Source organism: Ranitomeya variabilis, chromosome 5 (assembly GCF_051348905.1).
Source record: "Ranitomeya variabilis isolate aRanVar5 chromosome 5, aRanVar5.hap1, whole genome shotgun sequence".
NCBI lineage: Eukaryota > Metazoa > Chordata > Amphibia > Anura > Dendrobatidae > Ranitomeya > Ranitomeya variabilis.
In genome coordinates, this window is record NC_135236.1 from 23,185,682 (window position 1) to 23,211,136 (window position 25,455).

Here is a 25,455-nt window from a genome sequence, read left to right on the forward strand (position 1 = left end):
ATGATCGGGGGTCAGCGATGCAACTGCATGTTAACCATAGAGGTCCTTGAGACCTCTATCGTTACTGATGCCGGTTTGCTGTGAGCGCCACCCTGTGGTTGGCGCTCATAGCAAGCCTGTAATTCAGCTACATAGCAGCGATCTGATGATCACTGCTATGTAGCTGAGCCGATCGAGTTGCGCCAGCTTCTAGCCTCCCATGGAGGCTATTGAAGCATGGCAAAAGTAAAAAAAAAGTTAAAAAATGTGAAAAAAATAAAATCACCCCCTTTTCGCACCATTCAAAATAAAATCATAAAACCCATATTTGGTATTTCCGCGTTCAGAATCACCTGATCTATCAATAAAAAAAAGGATTAGCCTGATTGCTAAATGGGGTAGCGAGAAAAAAATTTGAAACGCCAGAATTAAGTTTTTTTGGTCGCCACGACATTGCATTAAAATGCAATAATGGGCGATCAAAAGAACGTATCTGCACCAATATGGTATCATTAGAAACATCAGCTTGGCGCGCAAAAAATAAGCCCTCAACCGTTCCCAGATCACGAAAAATGGAGACGCTACGGATATCAGAAAATGGCACAATTTTTTTTTTTATTTTTTTTTTTAGCAAAGTTTGGATTTTTTTTTGCCACTTCGATAAAAGAGAACCTAGACATGTTTGGTGTCTATCAACTCGTAATGACCTGGAAAATCATATTAACAGGTCAGTTTTAACATTTTGTGAACCTAGTAAAAAAGCCAAGCAAAAAAACAGTGTTGGTTTGCATTTCCCCGCACTTGGAATTTTTTTCCCGTTTTCTAGTACACGACATGTTAAAACCAATGATGTCGTTCAAAAGTACTCGTTTTGCAAAAAATAAGCCCTCACATGGCCATATTGATGGAAAAATAAAAAAGTTATGGCTTTGGGAAGAAGGGGAGCGAAAAACGAACACGGAAAAACTGAAAATCCCAAGGTCATGAAGGGGTTAAATAGATGACCTGTAGTTAACTATTTTTAACAGCAAAGTGGTGTCAATAACTTCGCTAAAACACTGCAACAACATTTAGAAGGAGGCCAGAGATGGCAGACTTTTGAGAGCACTTTTTATATGTGATCCGTGTGATGGACAAACCACAGTTTTAACTAGATGGAATTTTAGCGTTGTAATATGGAAAGGATCTGGCTGTATTCTGCAGTGCCAACAGGCAAATGGAGCAGAAAAACAGTGTTCTCTGGATTGCTTTTTGAGCAAATAATCAGGATTAAGATGAAAAAAAAATATTTCCTGGCCCCTGATAACTGGGGCTATGTCTAAAAATATCTGTAAAAGCAACAGCAGAAGAAAGAAATAGAATGGACCCTCTTGATATATACACTGCAGTCTGCCACATACATTGCCTGCCTGCCTAGCACTGATATCTATGCAACTGGATTAGTCCTAAGAAGGACTGTTATTTGAGAAGGATATGTGTCTAATATATTGTGGTATATGTACATTAACTAAGACACAAGCAAATATCTCCCTAGCCAAGCTGCAAATCTCCCTACATTGCCTTATTCCAGAGTAGACTGTTACGAGCATGGCGGTGCAAGATCTGATATAGACCTGATGACGCTGTGAGGCTAGCAAATCACTGTAATGCCAGAACCAACATGGCTGCGGCATTGTAGTGTGTGGCAGACAATCCTTGCATGTTCATTGGCTCTCTAAAGAGCGCCAAACATGGACCCGAGCTCCCGCCATTCAACCCCGGAAATACTTGGCGAGCTCTGTTATTCTTGAGCAGTGAGATGCTCAGACGAGTACCAAGTAGTGGCGAGCATGCTCACTCATCACTACTGACCTGCCATTATAATTATCCAGATCATCAGTTCGTAGACACCAAATACATCTAGGTTCTTTGTTATTTAAGTGGTAAAAAATAAACCAAAGTTTGTAAAAATAAAAATGTTGAAATTTGACGAGACCCGTAGCGTCTTCATTTTTCGTGATTTGGGACTGGGTGAGGCCTCATTTTTTGCTTGCCGAACTGAAATTCTTATTACTATGATTTAGGTGTAGATACTATCTTTTGAACGCCCATTATTGCTTTTTATTGCAATGTTGCAGCAAACAAAAAACCTAAATTCTCGATTTTTTTTCTCGCTGAGTCATTTTACAAGCAGGTTAATAATTTTTATATATTGATAGATCGGGTGATTTTGAACACAACGATACCAAATATGTGTATTTTTCATTTTTTTAGTTGTTTTATTTGGAATTGATCAAATGCAGGGTGATTTGAACTTTTATATTTTTTTATTTTTTCATATTTTTAAAAACTATTTTTAGTTATTACTTGCTTCAATAGTCTTCATGGGATACTAGAAGCAATCATCTGTTTGCTTGTGCTACATAAAGCATGGTTGCAACTCTGCTCTACCTAACAGAAATGCTCAGTTGCTATAAGCGCCGACTGCTGGGTGGCCCTCATAGCGATCCCGCAATGACAACCACAGGTGTCTCCTGCAGACCCCGGGTTGTGATGCCAACCCATCAGCGCCCTGCGGTCATGTGACACGGGCACCAATGGGCAGGGTTAATGATGTGCTTCCTGCTTGTGCATGTTAAATGCTGCTGTCAGAGTTTGACAGCGGCATTTAACATGTTAAAACCCGTGGGTGAATCGCGATTCCACCCGCGGCTGTTAAGGGCACATGTCAGCTGATTACATCAGTTGTCATGGGTTGGAAAAGGTGTGGGCTTACTGATAGAGCCCTCACCAATTAGAGGGAGGCATCCAATGTCGGATATATCCGTCATTGGACATTGAGGGGTTAAAATGAAACAATTTTCTGGGCACCACCTAAAAAATAAATAACACAGTATATTTTTTAACCCATTCCCGACATATGACATTCCAATATGTCATACCTTGAGAGTACTTCTGCTCACACCACCCCTGGCTCTTTAACCCTCTTAATACTGTGATCATGTTGTGAATTCCGCTCTTGGGCTCCCTCCGGTGGTTGTAAGTGGCACTTTTGTGAGTTCTGCTCTTGGGCTCCCTCCGGTGGATTTAAGTGGAACTGCTGCTCCTTGGATTTAGCAGTCAGCAGCTGCTTCCACTGATCGTTTATTCTGGCTCGGCTATTTATCCTGGCTCTATCCTTCAGCCAGGGCCAGTTGTCAATGGTTCCTGGTTGGATTCAAATCTCTGCTTGGATTTCCCTGATATTCTGACCAGTTCAGCAAAGATAAGTCCTTGCTTTGTTCTTTTGCAGTCCACTTGTTGTGGACTTCATCTTTCTGCACTTTCTATGTTTTTTCTAGTCCAGCTTGTCACTATGGATTTATTCAGTTAAGCTGGAAGCTCTGGGAAGCAGATTTACCCTCCACACCTTTAGTCAGTTGTGGAGATTTTTGTAAACTCTGTGGTGGATTTTTCTAGTTTTTAATACTGACCGCACAGTATTCTGTCCTGTTCTATCTATCTAGCTAGACTGGCCTCCTTTGCTACACCCGGTTTTCATTCTGCGTATGTCATTTCCCTCTCCACTCACAGTCAATATTTGTGGGGGCTGTCCTATCCTTTGGGGATTTTCACTGAGGCAAGATAGCTTTCCTGTTTTCTATCTTTAGGGGCAGTTAGTCCTCCGGCTGTGACGAGATGTCTAGGGAGTGACAGGAACATCCCACGGCTACTTCTAGTGTTGTGTTAAGCTCAGGAACTGCGGTCAGTACAGGTACCACCTCCTCCAGAGCACGTCCCATGTTGCTCCTAAACTACCAGTTCATAACAGTACAACTGGCCAAAAATGAATTAAATGCATCTCAAAAGAAGGAAAAAAGGAAAATTTTGAGCCATTTTTTTTTCTGCAGTCTGTTTTGTCTTTTTTTTCCTCTTAATCTTTGGGTGGTTCAGGATTTTGGCGCTGGCATGGATGTTCAGGGTTTGTTTTCTCGTGTGGATCAACTTGCTGCAAGAGTACAGAGTATCCAAAATTATGTTGTCCAGACTCCGGCTTTAGAGCCTAAAATTCCTACTCCTGATTTGTTTTTTGGGGACAGATCCAAGTTTCTGAACTTTAAAAATAACTGCAAATTGTTTTTTGCTTTGAAACCCCGTTCCTCTGGTGATCCCATTCAGCAGGTTAAAATCGTCATCTCTCTGCTGCGTGGTGACCCTCAGGACTGGGCATTCTCCCTTGAATCAGGGGATCCGGCATTGCTTAATGTAGACGCATTTTTTCAAGCGCTCGGATTATTGTATGATGAACCTAATTCTGTGGATCATGCAGAAAAAACCTTGTTGGCCCTATGTCAGGGTCAGGAAGCGGCAGAATTATACTGCCAGAAATTTAGAAAATGGTCTGTGCTCACTAAATGGAATGAGGATGCTCTGGCCGCAATTTTCAGAAAGGGTCTTTCTGAAGCCCTGAAAGATGTTATGGTGGGGTTCCCCACGCCTGCTGGTTTGAGCAAATCTATGTCTCTAGCCATTCAGATTGATCGGCGCCTGCGCGAGCGCAAAGTTGTGCACCATATGGCAGTGTCCTCTGAGCGGAGTCCTGAGCCTATGCAATGTGATAGGATTTTGACTAGAGCAGAACGGCAGGGATTCAGACGTCAGAATGGGCTGTGTTTTTACTGTGGTGATTCTGCTCATGTTATTTCTGATTGCCCTAAGCGTACTAAGAGGGTCGCTAGGTCTGTTACCATCAGTACTGTACAGCCTAAATTTCTCTTATCTGTGGCCCTGATTTGCTCATTATCGTCCTTTTCTGTAATGGCATTTGTGGATTCGGCGCTGCCCTGAACTTAATGGACTTGGAATTCGCCAGGCGCTGTGGTTTTTCCTTGCAGCCTTTGCAGAGCCCTATTCCTTTGAGGGGGATTGATGCTACACCGTTGGCCAAGAATAAACCTCAGTATTGGACTCAGCTGACCATGTGCATGGCTCCAGCACATCAGGAAGATTGCCGTTTTCTGGTGTTGCATAACTTGCATGATGTTGTTGTACTGGGTTTTCCATGGTTACAGGAACATAATCCGTGCTGGATTGGAAATCTATGTCTGTGACTAGTTGGGGTTGTCAAAGGGTACATTGTGACGTTCCTTTGATGTCAATTTCCTCTTCCCCCTCTTCTGAAGTCCCTGAGTTTTTGTCGGATTTCCAGGATGTATTTGATGAGCCCAAGTCCAGTTTCCTTCCTCCACATAGGGAATGTGATTGTGCTATTAACTTGATTCCTGGCTAGTGTTGAGCGATACCGTCCGATACTTGAAAGTATCGATATCGGCATCGGATGATGTCACGGCTTCTGATTGGTCGCGTGCCGCTTATGTGACCGCCACGCGACCAATCACAAGCCGCGACTTCATTCTCAGGTCCTAAATTCCTAGAATGAGGAGTTTAGGGCCTGAGAATGACGTCACGGCTTGTGTTTGGTCGCGTGGCGGTCACATGAGCGGCACGTGACCAATCATGGAAGGCCCTAAACGCGCTCATTTTAAGCAAAGAAGGCTGCCGGTTACCAGCGGTGATGTCCAGGGGCCTCCGGAGAGGTGAGTATATCAATATTTTTTATTTTAATTCTTTATTTTACACAGTAATATGGATCCGATACCGATTCCCGATACCACAAAAGTATCGGATCTCGGTATCGGAATTCCGATACCGCAAGTATCGGCCGATACCCGATACTTGCGGTATCGGAATGCTCAACACTATTCCTGGCTGTAAGCTCCCTAAGGGCCGACTTTTCAATCTGTCTGTGCCAGAGCATGCCGCCATGCGGCGTTATGTCAAGGAGTCTTTGGAGAAGGGGCATATTCGGCCGTCTTCGTCACCATTGGGAGCGGGATTCTTTTTTGTTGCCAAGAAGGATGGCTCCTTGAGACCCTGTATTGATTATCGCCTTCTTAATAGGATCACGGTCAAATTCCAATACCCTTTACCTTTGCTTTCTGATTTGTTTGCTCAGATTAAGGGGGCTGGTTGGTTTACTAAGATTGACCTTCGAGGGGCATATAATCTTGTTCGTATTAAACAGGGTGACGAATGGAAAACTGCATTTAATACGCCCGAAGGCCATTTTGAATACCTTGTGATGCCTTTCGGGCTTTCTAATGCTCCTTCTGTATTTCAGTCCTTCATGCATTATATTTTCCGCAATTATCTTGATAAATTCATGATTGTGTATTTGGATGTTATTTTGATTTTTTCCGATGATTGGGAGTCTCATGTGAAGCAGGTCAGGATGGTATTCCAGATCCTTCATGATAATGCTTTATTTGTGAAGGGGTCTAGGTGCCTATTTGGAGTTCAGAAGGTCTCTTTTTGGGGTTTTATTTTTTCTCCCTCGTCTATAGAAATGGATCCTGTTAAGGTACAAGCCATTCATGACTGGATTCAACCCACATCGGTGAAGAGCCTTCAGAAATTTTTGGGCTTTGCTAATATTTATCGCCGTTTCATTGCCAACTTTTCCAGTGTGGTTAAGCCCCTGACCGATTTGACGAAGAAAGGCGCTGATGTGACGAATTGGTCCTCTGCGGCTGTTGAGGCCTTTCAGGAGCTAAAACGCTGATTTACTTCTGCCCCTGTATTGCGTCAGCCGGATGTTTCTCTTCCTTTTCAGGTTGAGGTTGACACTTCTGAGATTGGGGCAGGGGCCGTTTTGTCTCAGAGGAATTCTGATGGTTCTTTGATGAAACCGTGTGCATTTTTTTTCCAGAAAGTTTTCGCCTGCGGAGCGCAATTATGACGTTGGTAATCGGGAGTTGTTGGCTATGAAGTGGGCATTTGAGGAGTGGCGACATTGGCTTGAGGGAGCCAAGCACCGCGTTGTGGTCTTGACCGATCATAAGAATCTGATTTACCTCGAGTCGGCCAAGCGGCTGAACCCTAGACAGGCTCGATGGTCCCTGTTTTTCTCCCGTTTTGATTTTGTGGTCTCATATCTTCCGGGATCTAAGAATGTTAAGGCTGATGCCCTCTCTAGGAGTTTTTTGCCTGATTCTCCTGGAGTCCTTGAGCCGGTTGGCATTCTTAAAGAAGGGGTAATTCTTTCTGCCATATCCCCTGATTCGTGGCGGGTGCTTCAGGAATTTCAGGCTGATAAACCTGACCGTTGTCCTGTGGGGAAGCTGTTTGTTCCTGATAGATGGACTAGTAAGGTAATTTCTGAGGTTCATTGTTCAGTGTTGGCTGGTCATCCTGGGATTTTTGGTACCAGAGATTTGGTTGCTAGGACCTTTTGGTGGCCTTCCTTGTCGCGAGATGTGCGTTCTTTTGTGCAGTCCTGTGGGACTTGTGCCCGGGCCAAGCCTTGCTGTTCCCGCGCTAGTGGGTTGCTTTTGCCTTTGCCGGTCCCTGAGAGGCCCTGGACGCATATTTCCATGGATTTTATTTCGGATCTCCCTGTTTCCCAGAAGATGTCTGTTATCTGGGTGGTTTGTGACAGGTTCTCTAAAATGGTCCATTTGGTACCTTTGCCTAACTTGCCTTCCTCCTCTGATTTGGTTCCATTGTTTTTTCAGCATGTGGTTCGTTTGCATGGCATTCTGGAGAATATTGTGTCTGACAGAGGTTCCCAGTTTGTTTCTAGGTTTTGGCGGGCCTTTTGTGCTAGGATGGGCATTGATTTGTCTTTTTCTTTGGCGTTCCATCCTCAGACTAATGGCCAAACTGAGCGAACTAATCAGACCTTGGAAACCTATTTGAGATGCTTTGTGTCTGCTGATCAGGATGATTGGGTGGCTTTCTTGCCGTTGGCCGAGTTTGCCCTTAATAATTTGGCTAGTTCGGCTACTTTGGTTTCGCCTTTCTTTTGTAATTTTGGTTTTCATCCTCGTTTTTCTTCGGGGCAGGTTGAGCCTTCTGATTGTCCTGGTGTGGATTCTGTGGTGGACAGGTTACAGCAGATTTGGACTCATGTGGTAGACAATTTGACGTTGTCTCAGGAAAAGGCTCAACGTTTTGCTAACCGCCGTCGGTGTGTTGGTCCCCGGCTTCGGGTGGGGGATTTAGTCTGGTTATCTTCTCATCATGTTCCTATGAAGGTTTCTTCCCCTAAGTTCAAACCTCGGTTTATTGTTCCTTATAAGATTTCTGAGATTATCAATCCGGTATCTTTTCGTTTGGCCCTTTCAGCCACTTTTGCCATCCATAATGTTGTCCATAGATCTTTGTTGCGGAGATATGTGGTGCCCGTTGTTCCCTCTGTTGATCCTCCTGCCCCGGTGTTGGTTGATGGGGAGTTGGAATATGTGGTGAAGAAAATTTTGGATTCTCGTTTTTCGAGGCGGAGGCTTCAGTATCTCGTCAAGTGGAAGGGTTATGGCCAGGAGGATAATTCTTGGGTTGTTGCCTCCGATGTCCATGCTGCCGATTTGGTTTGTGCCTTTCACTTGGCTTGTCCTGATTGGCCTGGGGGCTCTGGTGAGGGTTCAGTGACCCCTCCTCAAGGGGGGGTACTGTTGTGAATTCCGCTCTTGGGCTCCCTCCGGTGGTTGTAAGTGGCACTTTTGTGAGTTCTGCTCTTGGGCTCCCTCCGGTGGATTTAAGTGGAACTGCTGCTCCTTGGATTTAGCAGTCAGCAGCTGCTTCCACTGATCGTTTATTCTGGCTCGGCTATTTATCCTGGCTCTATCCTTCAGCCAGGGCCAGTTGTCAATGGTTCCTGGTTGGATTCAAATCTCTGCTTGGATTTCCCTGATATTCTGACCAGTTCAGCAAAGATAAGTCCTTGCTTTGTTCTTTTGCAGTCCACTTGTTGTGGACTTAATCTTTCTGCACTTTCTATGTTTTTTCTAGTCCAGCTTGTCACTATGGATTTATTCAGTTAAGCTGGAAGCTCTGGGAAGCAGATTTACCCTCCACACCTTTAGTCAGTTGTGGAGATTTTTGTAAACTCTGTGGTGGATTTTTCTAGTTTTTAATACTGACCGCACAGTATTCTATCCTGTTCTATCTATCTAGCTAGACTGGCCTCCTTTGCTACACCCGGTTTTCATTCTGCGTATGTCATTTCCCTCTCCACTCACAGTCAATATTTGTGGGGGGCTGTCCTATCCTTTGGGGATTTTCACTGAGGCAAGATAGTTTTCCTGTTTTCTATCTTTAGGGGCAGTTAGTCCTCCGGCTGTGACGAGATGTCTAGGGAGTGACAGGAACATCCCACGGCTACTTCTAGTGTTGTGTTAAGCTCAGGAACTGCGGTCAGTACAGGTACCACCTCCTCCAGAGCACGTCCCATGTTGCTCCTAAACCACCAGTTCATAACAGATCAATGCTGATTGCAGCATTTAAAAGATTAGGAGAGGGAGGGTGCTTTCACTCCCACCAGATTGGCACCTCGTGATGTGATCATGAGCTGCAGATGGTAGTCACGCCAACTAAATGTCAAACAATGAGTGCCAGCTACAGTGGCCTGATAGACCATGCCAGGAGCAAGATCTAACAGGCAATCTGCCAGTGTCCCATTTACAGCTCTAATACACTGCGGAAAATGTGTATTAGAACAGCGAACAGTAATCAGAGAAATAAAATTTGAAGTCTCATGTAGAAACTAATTAGAAGAGTAAAGGAAAAATAACAAAAGTGTGAAATCCCCCCAAAAATAAAGAAGGAACAAAGGAAATATAGGTATATTTATTAGAGATGAGTGAGCAATAAAATGTTCGAATGCTCGTTACTCGTAACGCTAATTTCGAGTAACAAGTATATTAGGAGTCTATTCAAAATCGAGCATTTTTATGGCAGACTTTACAAAGAGGTCTAGATCTAGATCTGTTTTTTTTCTCATAGAGTTGTATTAGCGCCAGAAAGGCTACGCAGACAGCTGCGGGCTGATATTTATAGCCTAGAGAAGGGCCATGGATATTGGCCCCCCGGCTACAAATACCAACCCGCAGCCTTCTGTAAGATGCACCAATTCTGGCACTTAGCCCCTCTCTTCCCACTCCTGAGTAGCGGTGGGATATGGGGTAATAAGGGGTTAATCTCACCTTGCTAATGTAAAGTGACATTAAGCCCGGTTAATAATGGAGGGACATCAATAAGACGCCCATCCATTATTAATCCAATAGTAGTGAAAGAGTTTTAAAAAAAAAAAAACACAGCCAGAAAAAAGTATTTTAATATTCTTAATTTAACCATACTCACCATACTCGATCGCCTGCAAAAAATTAAAAATAGTAAACTGCATACTCCCTGTCCGATGCAGTCCAATTAATAATGAGTGTCCCACGATGATCTCCCCTATAGAACAGTGACATCGGGTGATGTCACTGCTCTATAGGGCCTTCAGTGACACTCTGACAGGAGACAATTGTCATGTCGGACGCTGTTCAGACCAGGTGGTTCGACAGGTTATATAAACTGAAGAAAGAACCATACGGAGTTTGAGTCCCATTTGTAAAGAGAGAAAAAATGCAATTTTTATTTATAAAACCAGTACAGAACAATAAATATTCACAAGTAACTAGAGACAATGAGGAAACCTTCAGAGAACACTGAAAAATGACGGCAGCGAGACCCTCTATGACACTGGTAATATTTAATCAGAAAAGTGCTAATAGTGCATGCTTAAGGTCAAAGAGCCTGCTATATTACATAGCTAGTATACAGGAATATGCTAGGTCCACAACGGGTACCCTTTCGCCCTATCAGCGTGCATAACATCCCACGTAATCAGATTAGCTCTTACCCATAGAGAACCGGTGACAGGGGAATCACCGCCGCAGCCCCAGGTGGTTCGACAGACAGCGGTAATTCCGCTTTTGACCACTATGTGCTCATTGGCGTCGGCTAGATTTTATCTAGCTGTTCCTGGGTTAATTTACCTTATCCTTGGATTGGAAGCTGGGCCATGCCCATTGCCTTTAAATAGTTCTCCTGATCATTGGGCGTCGCTGATTATAGCTTCTGTCTTGTGCGCTGTTATCTCGGTCTGGAGTGGAGAGCTGGTTGTTGGAGATTCGTTGCTGGTGGTGTATTTTCCTTTGTCTTATTTACTCCTTCCTATATTTGTATTTATTTTGCCCTGCACATTTATAGTGTATTCCTGAGTGACTGCGGCATGGTATATATTTTCCTTTATACTTGTCTGTGCTAACTGTGGGTATTGGTGTATTACCTTCACTGGGTGGTGGGCAAAGGTTTCAGCCTAGGGTTGAAACAGGAGACAGGGTGAGGTTCGAGGCCTGGACATGCACACCATCAGTGTAAACTTCAGGTAGAGGGTCAGTCAGGATTTCCCTAGTCTGAGGGAAATTGCAGGGGCCCGGGTTATTAGCTCTCGCCCACCTAGTCTCCCCGTGACATTATAATCAGCCCAACAACAAAAAAAGAAAAAAAAAGGGGTTTCTTTTTTTTTGTGTTTGTCATGGATAGTGTTGAGCGATACCGTCCGATACTTGAAAGTATCGGTATCGGAAAGTATCGGCCGACACCGGCAAAGTATCGGATCCAATCCGATACCGATACCCGATACCAATACAAGTCAATGGGACTCAAGTATCGGACGGTATTCCTGATGGTTCCCAGGGTCTGAAGGAGAGGAAACTCTCCTTCAGACCCTGGGATCCATATAAATGTGTAAAATAAAGAATTAAAATAAAAAATATTGCTATACTCACCTGTCCGACGCAGCCTGGACCTCAGCGAGGGAACCGGCAGCGTTGTTTGTTTAAAATTTGCGCTTTTACTTGGTTACGTGAAGTCCCGGCTTGTGATTGGTCAGGGCGGCCATGTTGCCGGGACGCGGACCAATCACAGCAAGCCGTGACGAAATTACGTCACGGCTTGCTGTGATTGGTCCGCGTCCCGGCAACATGGCCGCCATTAACCAATCACAAGCCGTGACGTCACGGGAGGCTGGACACGCGTGCTTTTTAAAATACGCGCATGTCCAGCCTCCCGTGACGTCACGGCTTGTGATTGGTTAATGGCGGCCATGTTGCCGGGACGCGGACCAATCACAGCAAGCCGTGACGTAATTTCGTCACGGCTTGCTGTGATTGGTCCGCGTCCCGGCAACATGGCGCCGTGACCAATCATAAGCCGGGACGTCACTGGAGGCTGGACACGCGCGCTTTTTAAAATACGCGCATGTCCAGCCTCCCGTGACGTCACGGCTTGTGATTGGTTAATGGCGGCCATGTTGCCGGGATGCGGACCAATCACAGCAAGCCGTGACGTAATTTCGTCACGGCTTGCTGTGATTGGTCCGCGTCCCGGCAACATGGCCGCCCTGACCAATCACAAGCCGGGACTTCACGTAACCAAGTAAAAGCGCGAATTTTAAACAAACAACGCTGCCGGTTCCCTCGCTGAGGTCCAGGCTGCGTCGGACAGGTGAGTATAGCAATATTTTTTATTTTAATTCTTTATTTTACACATTATTACATTAACGATACCCGATACCCGATACCACAAAAGTATCGGATCTCGGTATCGGAAATTCCGATACAGCAAATATCGGCCGATACCCGATACTTGCAGTATCGGAATGCTCAACACTAGTCATGGATCCTATGACTTCGATAACCCGCCAGTTGGAGGCGCTGTCCCTACAGGTCACTGAGTTGAGGAGGCAGTACAGCAACAGGGACTAGCAGTATCTAATGTGCAAGCTAGAGCGACAGGAAGAGTTGCTGAGCCTAAATTTCCTTTGCCTGAAAAATTTGCTGGGAAACGCAGTAAATTTGTTTCTTTTTGTGAAGCTTGCAAACTATATTTCCATATGCGCCAGATCTCCTCGGGTAATGAGGCTCAGCATGTGGGCCTGGTGTTGTCATTGTTAAGCGGGGATCCCCAAGCATGGGCGTTTTCTTTGCCATCTGATTCTGCCGCACTTGACTCTGTGGAGAGTTTTTTTTCCTCTCTTGGGAAAATCTACGATAAACCTGACAGAATGGCTCTAGCAGAATCTAAGATACGCACTATTCGCCAGGGGGAGCGAGTTGCAGAGGATTACTGTTCTGAATTTCGTCGCTGGGCGATCGATACACAATGGAATGATCCAGCATTGCGGAGTCAGTTTATACATGGGATTTCTGGAAGGGTTAAAAAAGCCCTTCTGATGTACGAGACTCCTACTTCTCTAGATTCCGCTATGAGTCTGGTTGTCTGCATTGATCGCCGTTTCCGTCAGGGGGAGCATGAGACACTGCCTATGGGAGAGGGTTTAGGTTCACGTGAGGTTGCTGCAGGTGAGCCCATGGAGCCTATGCAAATCGCAGGGGTGTCACATGTGAAGCGTCGAGCCCCTGAGCTCAGGAAGCAGGGAGCCTGTTTTTACTGTGGTAAAACTGGTCATTTTATTAACATCTGTCCTCTGCTGTCTAAGAAAAAAACAACGGCAGAAAACTTCTAAGCTCAGAGGGTGTGGAGGAGACCAATCTGAGCTTATGTATATCCTCCATGGTGGTTTCTCAATGCATGCTCCCTGCTAAGGTTTTTATCGTTGGCAGTGAGCTGCCAATTACTGTTTTTGTGGATAGTGGTTCAGCCACAAATCTCATTGATGAGGAGTTTGCGCGCTCAGCAGGTTTTAGGATTGAAAAACTGTCTCATCCTATCCACGTGGTCACCATCAATGCTGCTCCTCTCTCTCAGGGGGAGATTACTGAATTTGTGGCTGAGGTGAAACTCCACATTGGGGTTCTACATTCCGAGCGGGTTACATGTAAGGTGCTCAGGAATCTTCCTGCTCAGGTGGTTTTGGATTTTCCTTGGTTGTCTATGCACAACCCGGTAATTGACTGGAAAACTCAGGACATAATTCAGTGGAGCGAGTTCTGCCAGGAGAATTGCCTGGCCACATGTGTGGCTGCGGTGACTTCAAGCGTTCCGGAGTCACTTCTGGATTTTGTGGATGTGTTCTCTGAGAAGGGTTGTTCAGAGTTGCCGCCACATCGTCCCTATGACTGTTCTATCAGGTTTAAACCAGGGGCCAAATTGCCTAAAGCAAGGATGTTTAACATCTCCTGTCCGGAGAGACAAGCGTTAAAAGATTACATTGCTGAAAGCTTAAGCAAAGGGCACATCAGGCTGTCATCCTCGCCGGTGGCAGCAGGGTTCTTCTTCGTGAAGAAGAAAGATGGCGGATTACGTCCGTGTTTGGATTTCAGGGAGTTGAACCAGATTACGGTTCGTGATCCATACCCTATGCCACTGATACCAGATTTTTTCAACCAGGTGGCAGGTGCTAAGTGGTTTACCAAGCTTGACCTCAGGGGGGCGTACAACCTCATAAGAGTCCGTCAAGGTGATGAGTGGAAGATGGCTTTTAATACCCCTGAGGGTCATTTTGAAAATTTGGTGATGCCATTTGGGTTGACTAACGCACCTGCAGTGTTCCAACATTTCATCAATGATGTGTTCTCGCTAGTGTTGAGCATTCCGATACCGCAAGTATCGGGTATCGGCCGATACTTGCGGGTATCGGAATTCCGATACCGAGATCCGATACTTTTGTGGTATCGGGTATCGGTATCGAAACAACATTAATGTGTAAAATAAAGAATTAAAATAAAAAATATTGCTATACTCACCTCTCTGACGCAGCCTGGACCTCACCGAGGGAACCGGCAGCGTTCTTTGCTTAAAATGCGCGCTTTTCCTTCCTTCCGTGACGTCACGGCTTCTGATTGGTCGCGTGCCGCCCATGTGGCCGCGACGCGACCAATCACAGCAAGCCGTGACGTAATTTTCAGGTCCTTCTAGGCATTCAGTATTTTAAAATTACGTTCCGGCTTTGTGATTGGTCGCGTCGCGGTCACATGGGCGACGCGACCAATCACAAGCCGTGACGTCACGGGAGGCAGGAAACGCGCGCATTTTTAAAATTTCGTCACGGCTTGTGATTGGTTGCGTGCCGCCCATGTGACCGCGACGCGACCAATCACAGCAAGCTGTGACGTAATTTTAGGTCCTGAATGCAGAAATAGGCATCAGGACCTGAAATTACGTCACGGCTTGCTGTGATTGGTCGCGTCGCGGTCACATGGGCGGCACGCAACCAATCACAAGCCGTGACGTAATTTTAAAAATGCGCGCGTTTCCTGCCTCCCGTGACGTCACGGATTGGGATTGGTCGCGTCGCCCATGTGACCGCGATGCGACCAATCACAAAGCCGGAACGTAATTTTAAAATACTGAATGCCTAGAAGGACCTGAAAATTACGTCACGGCTTGCTGTGATTGGTCGCGTCGCGGCCACATGGGCGGCACGCGACCAATCAGAAGCCGTGACGTCATGGAAGGAAGGAAAAGCGCGCATTTTAAGCAAAGAACGCTGCCGGTTCCCTCGGTGAGGTCCAGGCTACGTCGGAGAGGTGAGTATAGCAATATTTTTTATTTTAACTCTTTATTTTACACATTAATATGGTTCCCAGGGCCTGAAGGAGAGTTTCCTCTCCTTCAGACCCTGGGAATTATCAGGGATACTGTCCGATACTTGAGTCCCATTGACTTGTATTGGTATCGAGTATCGGTATCGGATTAGATCCGATACTTTGCCGGTATCGGCCGATACTTTCCGATACCGATACTTTCAAGTATCGGACGGTATTGCTCAACACTAGTTCTCGCATGTTTTGGGGAAATTCGTTATCGTGTACATAGATGACATTCTCATATATTCTTACGACCGTGATGCTCATTTAGATCATGTCAGGCAGGTGTTACAGCTTCTCAGAGAGAATAAGCTGTATGCTAAACTTGAGAAATGTGTATTTTCTGTTCAAGAGTTGCCTTTCTTGGGTTATATTGTTTCTGCTTCTGGTTTTAAAATGGACGCCGCTAAGGTGCAAGCGGTGCTGCATTGGGAACATCCTGATAACCTGAAAGCACTTCAGCGGTTCCTTGGGTTTTCTAACTACTATAGGAAATTTATCAAGGATTTTTCCATCATTGCTAAACCGCTAACTGACATGACTAGTGTTGAGCGATACCGTCCGATACTTGAAAGTATCGCTATCGGAAAGTATCGGCCGATACCGGCAAAGTATCGGATCTAATCCGATACCGATACCCGATACCAATACAAGTCTATGGGACACCAAGTATCGGACGGTATCCTGTATGGTTCCCAGGGTCTGAAGGAGAGGAAACTCTCCTTCAGGCCCTGGGATCCATATCAATGTGTAAAAGAAAGAATTAAAATAAAAAAATAGGGATATACTCACCCTCTGACGCGCCCTGGACTTTACCGCCGTAACCGGGAGCCGTTGTACCTAAGAATGCGCGCTTGAAGGGCCTTAGATGACGTCACGGCGCTCTGATTGGTCCGTAGCGGTCGCGTGACCGCTACGTGACCAATCACAAAGCCGTGACGTCACCTAAGGTCTTTCAAGCGCTTGAAATACCTTAGAAGACGTCCGCAGCTTCTGATTGGTCGCGTAGCGGTCGCGTGACCGCTACGCGACCAATCACAAAGCCGTGACATCACCTAAGGTCTTTCAAGCGCTTGAAAGACCTTAGGTGACGTCACGGCTTTGTGATTGGTCGCGTAGCGGTCACGCGACCGCTACGGACCAATCAGAGTGCCATGACGTCATCTAAGGCCCTTCAAGCGCGCATTCTTAGGTACAACGGCTCCTGGTTACGGCGGTAAAGTCCAGGGGCCGCCGGAGAGGTGAGTATATCCCTATTTTTTATTTTAATTCTTTCTTTTACACATTGATATTAATCCCGATACCGATTCCCGATACCACAAAAGTATCGGATCTCGGTATCGGAATTCCGATACCGCAAGTATCGGCCGATACCCGATACTTGCGGTATCGGAATGCTCAACACTAGACATGACTAAAAAGGGTACCAATTCCTCCGTTTGGCCTGAGGCTGCTGTGCGCGCATTTGAATTTCTTAAGAACAGTTTTGTTTCAGCCCCCATTCTTGTGCAGCCAGACGTATCAAAACCCTTTGTTGTGGAAGTCGATGCGTCTGAGGTTGGTGTGGGGGCGGTACTATCTCAAGGCTCATCTTTGAGTGGTTTGCGTCCGTGCGCCTATTTCTCCAAGAAACTGTTGTCCGCCGAACGTAACTACGATATCGGCAACAGGCAGTTGTTGGCAATTAAGTTGGCCTTTGAGGAATGGCGACACTTCTTGGAGGGGTCAATACATCAGGTAACTGTTATTACCGATCATAAGAATTTGCTGTATTTGGAGTCAGCCAAGAGTCTGTCCCCCAGGCAGGCTCGCTGGGCATTGTTTTTCACGCGGTTCAATTTTGTTGTCACTTACAGACCGGGGTCTAAAATCACTAAGGCGGATGCTCTGTCCAGGTGTTTTCCGGGGGGAGAACCTCATCCTCCAAAAGGGTGTTGTGGTTTCGGCTCTCACTACCGAGGTTGAGGCTGAGATTGCCGAGGCTCAGGAGGAGGTACAATCTGAGCTTCCCATCAACAAATCTTTTGTACCGTTTCATCTCCACTTAAAGGTTTTGGCGGAGCATCATGATGCTGTCCTGGCTGTCCACCCAGAGGTTAGAGGTACCTTGGAGTTGGTGTCACGTCGGTTTTGGTGGCCCAAGATCCGACAGGATGTGGCCTCATATGTGTCAGCTTGTACCACATGCGCTAGGGCTAAGACGCCCCACTCCTGTCCTGTTGGCACACTACTTCCTCTCGAGGTACCTTGTAAGCCATGGACGGAAATCTCCATGGATTTCATCACTGATTTGCCCTCATCAGCTGGGAACATGGTCATCTTGGTGATTGTTGATCGGTTTTCAAAAATGTCGCACTTTTTGTCTTTCCCTTTGTTGCCTAACGCTAAGACTCTGGCTCAGGTATTTGTGCAGGAGGTGGTCAGACTTCATGGGGTTCCATCTGACATCGTGTCTGATAGGGGGTCTCAGTTTGTGGCAAAATTTTGGAAAGCATTTTGCTCACGGCTGGGGATCAAGTTGTCTCATTCTTCAGCGTTTCATCCTCAGTCAAATGGTCAGACGGAGCATATGAACCAAAATTTGGAACAGTACCTACGCTGCTTTGTCTCCGATAACCAGGAGGAGTGGTCTACCTTTCTTCCTTTGGCTGAGTTTGCCATCAATAATCACTGCCAGGAGTCGTCTGGGGAGTCTCCTTTTTTTTGTGTTTACAGGCTACATCCTCAATTTTGTACTTTGAGTCAGAGGGGCTCTTCCGGCGTTCCGGAAGAGGACCAGTTGGGAGCACAATTGTCATCAGTCTGGAGGAGAGTTAAACAGCACCTTTTGAGTGTGGGTGCTAGGTACAAACGTGTGGCTGACAGTAGGCGTGTGCCAGGTCCGGACCTGAGTGTGGATGACTGGGTGTGGTTATAAGACTCAAAATACCATCCCTTAAATTGGGTCCACGGTTTATTGGTCCATTTAGGGTCACCACCGTCATTAACCCAGTAGCGTACCGATTGGAGCTCCCTACGGTGTATAAGATACACAACGTGTTCCATAGGTCTCTTCTAAAGAATCATGTCTACTCCTTTTAGTGCTGGGGGCGGATAGGTAGAGTTGTCCTTTCTTTTGTTCCCCTCCATGTATTGTTGTGGTACGCTCATTTCTTGCACAGTTCTTGTCCCATATTTTAACTTTTTCATTAATAAAGTATTTGTTACATTTGTACTCTAGGCTCCTGTTTCTCCTTTTAATACAATGTTGTTGGAGCGATGAATTAAGCGCCCGGGTTATTATTATTTATCACACTAGTGTTTGTTCCCGGGTCCGGCTTATTATGCTTTCGGGTTCTCTGATATCTCTTCTAAAGAAGGTGGTGGGTTCTGTGGACGTGGCACCTATGCCACCTCCAGTCTTGGTGGATGGTAATTTGGAGTTTGAAGTCTCCAAGGTGGTTGACTCTCGTGTAGTGCGCCGCACTTTACAGTACTTGGTACACTGGCATGGTTATGGGCCTGAGGAGAGGTCCTGGGTACCAGCCTCGGACATTCATGCGGATCGGCTGGTCAGGTTTTTTCATCATCGCCATCCAGACAAGCTGGGTCCTATAAGCCGTGTGGGCCCTGGGGTCCCTCATAGAAGGCGGGGTACTGTCATGTCGGACGCTGTTCAGACCAGGTCGTTCGACAGACAGCGGTAATTCCGCTTTTGACCACTATGTGCTCATTGGCGTCGGCTAGATTTTATCTAGCTGTTCCGGGGTTAATTTACCTGATCCTCGGATTGGAAGCTGGGCCATGCCCATTGCCTTTAAATAGTTCTCCTGATCATTGGGCATCGCCGATTATAGCTTCTGTCTTGTGCATTGTTATCTCGGTCTGGAGTGGAGAGCTGGTTGTTGGAGATTCGTTGCTGGTGGTGTATTTTCCTTTGTCTTATTTACTCCTTCCTATATTTGTATTTATTTTGCCGTGCACATTTATAGTGTATTCCTGAGTGACTGCAGCGTGGTGTATATTTTCCTTTATCCTTGTCTGTGCTAACTGTGGGTATTGGTGTATTACCTTCACTGGGTGGTGGATGGAGGTTTCAGCCAAGGGTTGAAACAGGAGACAGGGTGAGGTTCGAGGCCTGGACATGCACACCATCAGTGTAAACTTCAGGTAGAGGGTCAGTCAGGATTTCCCTAGTCTGAGGGAAATCGCAGGGGCCCGGGTTATTAGCTCTCGCCCACCTAGTCTCCCCGTGACAACAATGGCTCCTTCAGTGTATCAGTGAAGAGGTTACTGTAGTTCACTCTCTCGCTTTATGGCAATGCTGCGTGGGAAATTTCTCACACACCAGTGCCACAAGTGAGACTAGGGACTATTTTTTTTACAGTGGCGGAGGAATACGGTGCGGAAGGATACCTTCCTTCATTGTATTCCTGGAGCCCCTGGAGAGAGGTCGCATCAGCTGATGCCATTGGAGATAGTCATGGGACACTCATTTTAATTGGATATCTGCTGATCCAGATATCTGCTGAGGAGCAGCAATTTTAGACCTAATACTATCTAATAGACCTGACAGAATAACAAATCTGCAGGTGGTCGGGCATCTAGGAAATAGCGACCACAATATTGTACAGTTTCACCTGTCTTTCACTAGGGGGACTTGTCAGGGAGTCACAAAAACACTGAACTTTAGGAAGGCAAAGTTTGACCAGCTTAGAGATGCCCTTAATCTGGTAGACTGGGACAATATCCTCAGAAATAAGAATACAGATAATAAATGGAAAATGTTTAAGAACATCCTAAATAGGCACTGTAAGCGGTTTATACCTTGTGGGAATAAAAGGACTAGAAATAGGAAAAACCCAATGTGGCTAAACAAAGAAGTAAGACAGGCAATTAACAGTAAAAAGAAAGCATTTGCACTACTAAAGCAGGATGGCACCATTGAAGCTCTAAAAAACTATAGGGAGAAAAATACTTTATCTAAAAAACTAATTGAAGCTGCCAAAAAGGAAACAGAGAAGCACATTGCTAAGGAGAGTAAAACTAATCCCAAACTGTTCTTCAACTATATCAATAGTAAAAGAATAAAAACTGAAAATGTAGGCCCCTTAAAAAATAGTGAGGAAAGAATGGTTGTAGATGATGAGGAAAAGGCTAACATATTAAACACCTTCTTCTCCACGGTATTCACGGTGGAAAATGAAATGCTAGGTGAAATCCCAAGAAACAATGAAAACCCTATATTAAGGGTCACCAATCTAACCCAAGAAGAGGTGCGAAACCGGCTAAATAAGATTAAAATAGATAAATCTCCGGGTCCGGATGGCATACACCCACGAGTACTAAGAGAACTAAGTAATGTAATAGATAAACCATTATTTCTTATTTTTAGGGACTCTATAGCGACGGGGTCTGTTCCGCAGGACTGGCGCATAGCAAATGTGGTGCCAATATTCAAAAAGGGCTCTAAAAGTGAACCTGGAAATTATAGGCCAGTAAGTAGTGTTGAGCGATACTTTCCGATATCGGAAAGTATCGGTATCGGAAAGTATCGGCCGATACCGTCAAAATATCGGATCTAATCCGATACCGATACCCGATCCCAATGCAAGTCAATGGGACGAAAATATCGGAATTAAAATAAACCCTTTATAAACTTGTAGGTTCATTCTACATGAAGGAAAACAACTAAGAATAATGTAGGATGTATTGGGGGACGTGGCGGAGACATTAAAGGCACAGAGGTTTAGCCCAATGTAATAGAATAGCAGGTTTTTGGTTTTTTTTATGACGTTCGGCGTTAGAAAGATTTTGACTATGTAAATTTTTTTTTTATTTTGTCAGATATTGATGTTTCACTACTTCCACGCCCTTCACCTTCTTTTTTACTTCTCCCACACTTTCTTCTTCATTATCCTCATCATCAGCTTCTTAGACATCAACTTCTTCACCTTATTCATCTTCTTCTTCATCTTCTACCTATTATTTTTTTGGTTACATTGTTCATATTCTTTTTATTTTACTATTATCTTCATCATATTCTACTTCTTCATCATATTCTTATTTGTGACAGGCATTCCCGTAGTTGTTATCTATAAAAGTTTGAAGATTACACCTTCCGTTCTGCCTGTCACAAAAGAGTTACATTTGTCCGCGTTCAGTTTGGCCTGCAGCATCAGGCTTTATCCAGGGGCACCACGAGGAGGAACGGACTCACCCCCATACACTGCTTAGTCTTCTTCTGCTTATAATTTAGATAATATTTTTTGCTCTGATATTTAGTGTTATGCTTAATGTTCTTCTGCTCTTTGTTCTGCAGCCTCTTGTTCTTCTGCTTCTCGGTCTTCCAGGTCGTCGTCGTCTCCAGGGTCGTCGTCTCAGGGGTCGTCGTCATCGGGGTGGTCTTCAGGGTCATCGTCTCCAGGGTCGTCGTCATCACGATGGTTGACGTCTCTGGTGTCGTCGTCATCTTAGGGGTGGTCTTCCGGGTCATCGTGTTTAGTCTCTTGAACTTGGAAATGTAGCAGAAGGTACAAGAAGGCTGAGAAAATGCCGAGAACCAGCTGATGGAACTGGAACTCGGATGGCTACCCGAAGGTCCAAGAGCCAATGGAACTACCGAGGACCAGCTGACGTTACTGGAACCCGGTTACTAAGCAGGAGGTACCCGTGCCTGAAAGCACTACCAAGGACCATCTGACGTTGGTGGAACTCGGATACCCAGAGGGAGGCACCTAAGCCAAAGGCTCTGCCCAGAACCAGCTGACGGTACTGGAACCAGGATGGGGAGCAGAAGGTACAAGAGCAAAAGACACTGCCGAGAACCAGCTGACGGTGCTGGAACCCGGATGGGTAGCCGAAGGTCCAAGAGCCAATGGAACTACCGAAGACCAGCTGACGTTACTGGAACCCGGTTACTAAGCAGGAGGTACCCGTGCCTGAAAGCACTACCAAGGACCACCTGACGTTGGTGGAACTCGGATACCCAGAGGGAGGCACCTAAGCCAAAGGCTCTGCCCGGAACCAGCTGACGGTACTGGAACCAGGATGGGGAGCAGAAGGTACAAGAGCAAGTGTCTGCGTGGCTTTTGCAGGACACGATGCCGGCTGCACAGCAGGGGAACAGCTGGCGGTGCTGAACCCCACTGACACATTGGCTGGTGTTTTTCTCTGTGCAGCTAGCAGTACCGGGCCCCAACTGGCGGTGTTAGAGCCCGGGGTCAGCAGGAGGAGGAGATGGAGCAGAGTGTAGGCCGAAGCCTGCACTGGTGGCAGCTTTGGGTCTGTTGTGCCTGCGTGGCTGTTGCAGGACACGTTGCCGGCTGCACAGCAGGGGAACAGCTGGCGGTGCTGAACCCCACTGACACATTGGCTGGTGTTTGGCTCTGTGCAGCTAGCAGTACCGGGCCCCAACTGGCGGTGTTGGAGCCCGGGCTCTGCAGGGGGAGCAGAGTGTAGGCCGAAACCTACTTGAACCAATTTCAAAGGTAACCTTTAACCCCCCCTCAGGGGTTACAAAGTAGAAGAGCCACAGCTTATGCAGCAGTAGTGCTGCACAAGTCAAAGGTTGCTCTTTTAATTTTGCTCCTTGCACACGCTGAATGAAACACGTATAACATTTAGCCCTTTATACAGTCAAACTGTGTTGGAGGCGCGAGTTCCCTTTGTAATGAGACGCAGCACAGATGTCAATAATCCCACCTTGGTGCTGGGTGCAGCCTCCTGAGCGTTGTTATTTGCTGTACAGGAGTCTGTGCTGTAGTGTTATCCCCTGGCCTAGCGCTGTTAGCGCTGCCCATCTTCTGACCTCATTTAATGTCGGCCGCTGCGGTTCGCGATGACCATGAATCCCAGCCCCGCGGTGTCTTAACATTGTTAAAACACTGCGGGGCTGTGATTCATGGCCTGGCGCAGCACATATGTTCGCCTCTCGCACTCGGGTCCTTACACCCGCTGCAGACTGTGCGGCGTCAGCTGATCCCTTATCGCATGCCACGGCCATGAAGCCGCACAGTCTGAAGAAGGCGGAAGGAGATGAGGGACAGGCGAACTGATGCACTGCTCATGCCCATCAATCACACCCTCGCAGTCCCAAGAAATAAGACACCGAGGGGCGTTGTGTGGGTCAGGGCGGCCGCAGAGGCGCAGGCAGCCAAACAATGATGCCAGAAGATGGGCAGCGCTACCAAGGGGGTTGCAGCGTGTCATTACAAAGGAAAGTCACACCCCCGGGACGGTTAAATGGTCACACAGAGGACACATTTCAGACGTGTTTTCAGTTCCACATGTGCGAGGAGAATACGTTTATGAGCCACCTTGCACACATGCAGCATTACCGCTGTACAAGGTGGCCTTAAAAACGTACAAACGCCTGGGGGAGGGGGGACAGGTTCCCTTCAATTTCAGTTCTTGTGTCTGCGTGGCTTTTGCAGGACACGATGCCGGCTGCACAGCAGGGGAACAGCTGGCGGTGCTGAACCCCACTGACACATTGGCTGGTGTTTTTCTCTGTGCAGCTAGCAGTACCGGGCCCCAACTGGCGGTGTTAGAGCCCGGGGTCAGCAGGAGGAGGAGATGGAGCAGAGTGTAGGCCGAAGCCTGCACTGGCGGCAGCTTTGGGTCTGTTGTGCCTGCGTGGCTGTTGCAGGACACGTTGCCGGCTGCACAGCAGGGGAACAGCTGGCGGTGCTGAACCCCACTGACACATTGGCTGGTGTTTGGCTCTGTGCAGCTAGCAGTACCGGGCCCCAACTGGCGGTGTTGGAGCCCGGGCTCTGCAGGAGGAGCAGAGTGTAGGCCGAAGCCTACTTGAACCAATTTCAAAGGTAACCTTTAACCCCCCCTCAGGGGTTACAAAGTAGAAGAGCCACAGCTTATGCAGCAGTAGTGCTGCACAAGTCAAAGGTTGCTCTTTTAATTTTGCTCCTTGCACACGCTGAATGAAACACGTATAACATTTAGCCCTTTATACAGTCAAACTGTGTTGGAGGCGCGAGTTCCCTTTGTAATGAGACGCAGCACAGATGTCAAGAATCCCACCTTGGTGCTGGGTGCAGCCTCCTGAGCGTTGTTATTTGCTGTACAGGAGTCTGCGCTGTCGTGTTATCCCCTGGCCTAGCGCTGTTAGCGCTGCCCATCTTCTGACCTCATTTAATGTCGGCCGCTGCGGTTCGCGATGACCATGAATCCCAGCCCCGCGGTGTCTTAACATTGTTAAAACACTGCGGGGCTGTGATTCATGGCCTGGCGCAGCACATATGTTCGCCTCTCGCACTCGGGTCCTTACACCCGCTGCAGACTGTGCGGCGTCAGCTGATCCCTTATCACATGCCATGGCCATGAAGCCGCACAGTCTGAAGAAGGCGGAAGGAGATGAGGGACAGGCGAACTGATGCACTGCTCATGCCCATCAATCACACCCTCGCAGTCCCAAGAAATAAGACACCGAGGGGCGTTGTGTGGGTCAGGGCGGCCGCAGAGGCGCAGGCAGCCAAACAATGATGCCAGAAGACGGGCAGCGCTACCAAGGGGGTTGCAGAGTGTCATTACAAAGGAAAGTCACACCCCCGGGACGGTTAAATGGTCACACAGAGGACACATTTCAGACGTGTTTTCAGTTCCACATGTGCGAGGAGAATACGTTTATGAGCCACCTTGCACACATGCAGCATTACCGCTGTACAAGGTGGCCTTAAAAACGTACAAACGCCTGGGGGAGGGGGGACAGGTTCCCTTCAATTTCAGCTCTTGTGTCTGCGTGGCTTTTGCAGGACACGATGCCGGCTGCACAGCAGGGGAACAGCTGGCGGTGCTGAACCCCACTGACACATTGGCTGGTGTTTTTCTCTGTGCAGCTGGCAGTACCGGGCCCAAACTGGCGGTGTTAGAGCCCGGGGTCAGCAGGAGGAGGAGATGGAGCAGAGTGTAGGCCGAAGCCTGCACTGGCGGCAGCTTTGGGTCTGTTGTGCCTGCGTGGCTGTTGCAGGACACGTTGCCGGCTGCACAGCAGGGGAACAGCTGGCGGTGCTGAACCCCACTGACACATTGGCTGGTGTTTGGCTCTGTGCAGCTAGCAGTACCGGGCCCCAACTGGCGGTGT

The 25,455-nt window shown here is 46.9% G+C and overlaps 1 protein-coding gene across 1 annotated transcript in view; it reads left to right on the top strand.

Annotated features, from left to right (window-relative positions):
• The window catches only part of LOC143774206 (sulfotransferase 2B1-like), a 302,209-nt gene that overhangs the window by 14,177 nt on the left and 262,577 nt on the right, over positions 1 to 25,455 (top strand). The gene's annotated exons all lie outside the window — the stretch shown is intronic.